The sequence below is a fragment of the Microtus ochrogaster genome, chromosome 10, assembly GCF_000317375.1.
Source record: "Microtus ochrogaster isolate Prairie Vole_2 chromosome 10, MicOch1.0, whole genome shotgun sequence".
In the NCBI taxonomy this organism is placed as follows: Eukaryota; Metazoa; Chordata; class Mammalia; order Rodentia; family Cricetidae; genus Microtus; species Microtus ochrogaster.
This window is the reverse complement of record NC_022016.1, coordinates 60,786,041-60,789,086: the sequence shown is the minus strand read 5'-3', so window position 1 is coordinate 60,789,086 and position 3,046 is coordinate 60,786,041. Positions and strand designations below refer to the sequence as shown.

The 3,046-nt window shown below is 44.0% G+C and overlaps 1 protein-coding gene and 1 long non-coding RNA gene across 3 annotated transcripts in view; one reads left to right on the top strand and one right to left on the bottom strand.

The window, feature by feature from the left end:
- Window positions 1-3,046, top strand: part of Rhbdl2 (rhomboid like 2) — a 45,856-nt gene that overhangs the window by 23,623 nt on the left and 19,187 nt on the right. The window lies entirely within an intron of this gene.
- Window positions 1-3,046, bottom strand: part of LOC113456643 — a 6,814-nt gene that overhangs the window by 2,339 nt on the left and 1,429 nt on the right. The window contains exons 3-4 of the long non-coding RNA XR_003377398.1: window positions 2,738-2,889; window positions 1,236-1,341 (exon numbers count right to left, since the gene is read on the bottom strand). This is a non-coding gene — a long non-coding RNA (uncharacterized LOC113456643). The remainder of the gene's footprint in view (window positions 1-1,235; window positions 1,342-2,737; window positions 2,890-3,046) is intronic.

Here is a 3,046-nt window from a genome sequence, read left to right as displayed (position 1 = left end):
GCATTCTGTTCTGTTTACTCCTCCCACCTATGTTTTAACCTATCAGGGCAAGCAGCTTCTTTATTTAATTAACCAATGACCTTCCTCCATCAAGAAACATCTGGAATGATTAAAGATGTATCTGAGTCTATATGAACCTTGCCAAATTGAACATAAAATGAACCATTGCAGAAAACAAACCTTTCATAGCAAGTGTGCAACCATTTCCTGTAGCATGCTTTCTTGGATCACAACCACTACCGAATCAAGACAAGGAGACTTATTGTCAATTATGAATGCTCAGCCTTAGTTTAGGCTTGTCCCACCAGCCTTTTTTAACATATATTAACCTGTTTTTTTTCGTCTACATTTTGCCTTGGGGCCTTTAACCTTTCTTTCCATCTGCATGTTCGGCTTTCCCGCTTCCTCCATGTCTGACTGGGGGGCCCCAGGTGTTGCCCTCTTTCTCTCTTGTTCTCTCTTGAGCCTAGATTCCCCCTCTGACTTATTCTTTCTGCCCAGCAATCCTGCCTATCCCTCTTCTGCCTAACTATTGGCTGTTCAGCTTTTTATTGGACCAATCAGGTGCCTTAAGCAGGCAAGGTGAAACAAAGACAACACATCTTTACATGGTTAAACAAAAGCAGCACAAACAATTGTAACACATCTAGTAATATTCCACAGCCATTTCCAGAGGCATCTTTCTTATGGGGCTTTATTACAAGACTGGGAAACAAGCGTTAGGCTCTGTGTCTGGATTCTCTGTGTGTCTGGACTACTCAGGCTGACTGTGCATCCCCCAGTACTGAGTGCGTGTGAGGACAAGGGAGGCGCTGGAGAAAGAATGGGAGGTGATCTCATGTTTAAGAATAAGGCAGTGCGGGGGCTGGAGAGATGGCTCAGTGGTTAAGAGCATTGCCTGCTCTTCCGAAGGTCCTGAGTTCAATTCCCAGCAACCACATGGTGGCTCACAATCATCTGTAATGAGGTCTGGTGCCTTCTTCTGGTCTTCGGCATACACACAGATAGACTATTATATACATAATAGATAATAAATAAATATTTTTTAAAAAAAGAATAAGGCAGTGCTTTGAGAGCATCGCTCCCCACAGTGAGGTCCTGGAGCAGGGGCCATAGTCGCTGCCTCTTACAGGAGAACCAGTTGAGGAATTTGCTCTGTTGATAGAGGACTTGCCTGTTTGATACCCAGGATTTACTCCCCGACATTTTGTAAAACCAGATACAGTAGGACATACCTGTAATCCTAGCTCTCAAGAACTGGAGACAGGAGGATGGGAACTTCAAGCAAGGTCACCCTCTGCTACTTTGCAAGTTCAAGGCCAGTCTGGGATTCCTGAAGCTCTGTCTCAAAAAGAGAAAAGAAACGTCCTAAAAATTCTTCTATTGTTAATGTTACATAGTTCCAAAGTTCCAAAGTGCCTTAGATCTAAAACACTAATGTTGTCACAGTGTTGGCTGAGTACCTCTTTTTTTAAAATTTTTTATTTTATTTATTTATTTATTTTTTTGAGATAGGATTTCTTTGTGTTATACCTCTGGCTGTCCTGGAATTCACTTTGTAGACCAGGCTGGCCAAGGTCTCACAGAGATCCACCTGCCTCTGCCTCCCAAGGATTGAAGGTGTGCACCACATCTGCCCAGAGGCTGAGTATCTCTTAACAGAAATGCTTACAATTTCTTTGGTGCCTGAGGAAGCCAGTTATTGGATCCCTCCTGGAGCTGGAGTTACAAATGGTTGTGAGCTGCTCAATATGTGTGCTGGGAATTGAACTCTGGTCCTTTGGAAGAGCAATATATGATTTTATTCACTGAGCCATCTCTTCAGCGCCTGTATTTCAGAATATTTCTGAATAATTTTTTAAATTATGAGTATGTGTGTGTGGGAGTAGGGAGGGTTGTGCGTGTGAGTGCAGGTACCTTCGGAGGCCAGAAGAGGGCACTAGATTCCTGGGAGCTGGAGTTAGAAGCAGTTGTAAGCTGTTAGGTGTGGACGCTGCGAACTGAACTCAGGTCTTCTGCAGGAGCAGTGGATACATTCTTCATGGCTGAGACATCTATCCGGGTCCAATTTTGGACTATTTGAATAGACTTTAGTATACCTGAATCTAAAAGTTTGGGTCTGGGGAAATAGTTCAGTCTGTAAAATACTTCCCATGCAGGCATGTGGACGTGACTTTGATCCCCAGAGTCAGTGTAAGAGAGTCAGGATTTAGGGTGTGCGCTTGAATCCCAGCTCTAGGGAGGTGGAGACAAATGGATGGATTCCCAAGGCTTGCTAGTCAGCTAGCCTTGCCTACCGTTTGAGCTTCAGGTGAATGAGAGACTCGGTCTCAAAAAGCAATGTGTCTGGCGCCTGAGGAATGACGCCTGATGTTGACCTCTGGCCTCCATGTGTAGTAAGTGCACACCCATGAAGGTTGGCACGCACATAGAAACCTGAAACTTGTCCTCTAAATTTTTACTCCTTTATGTGTATGGTGTCCTGCCTGTGTATGTGTGTGTACCACATGTGTGTCTCATGTCCTCAGAGGCCAGATAACTGAAGTCAGAGGTGGTTGTGAGCCACTGTGTGGGTGACGGGAATCAAACCTGAACCCTCTGGAAGATCACTGAACCATCTCTTCAGATGTCTAAAACTTTTTGAAGTGTCACATTGGTGTTCAAAAACTTCAAAATTGGGAGCATTTTGGATTTAAAATTTTATATTCCAGAGGCTGAACCTGCACTATGAACTAACCTTCAGGCTTTACTTGGATTTGATTGACTTTCTCACTAATGTCTCCTTCTCGTTCTCTGGTCCCTTCCAATACCCGGTTTCACACTGCATTAAGTTGTTCTGCCTCCCCAGGCTCCTCTGATTCAGGACGGCTTCTCAGTGTCTTTCATGACCTTGATAAAGATGAAGTATATTGGTCAGGTACCTTGTAGAGTGTCCTTGTCTGGGGCTGTCTGATTATTTTTTTCATAGTTAGGCTAGAGTTGGGAAGAATGTCATAGAATGTAAAGTGGCCTTCCCATCACATCAGGAGATAGGACCTCACACGAC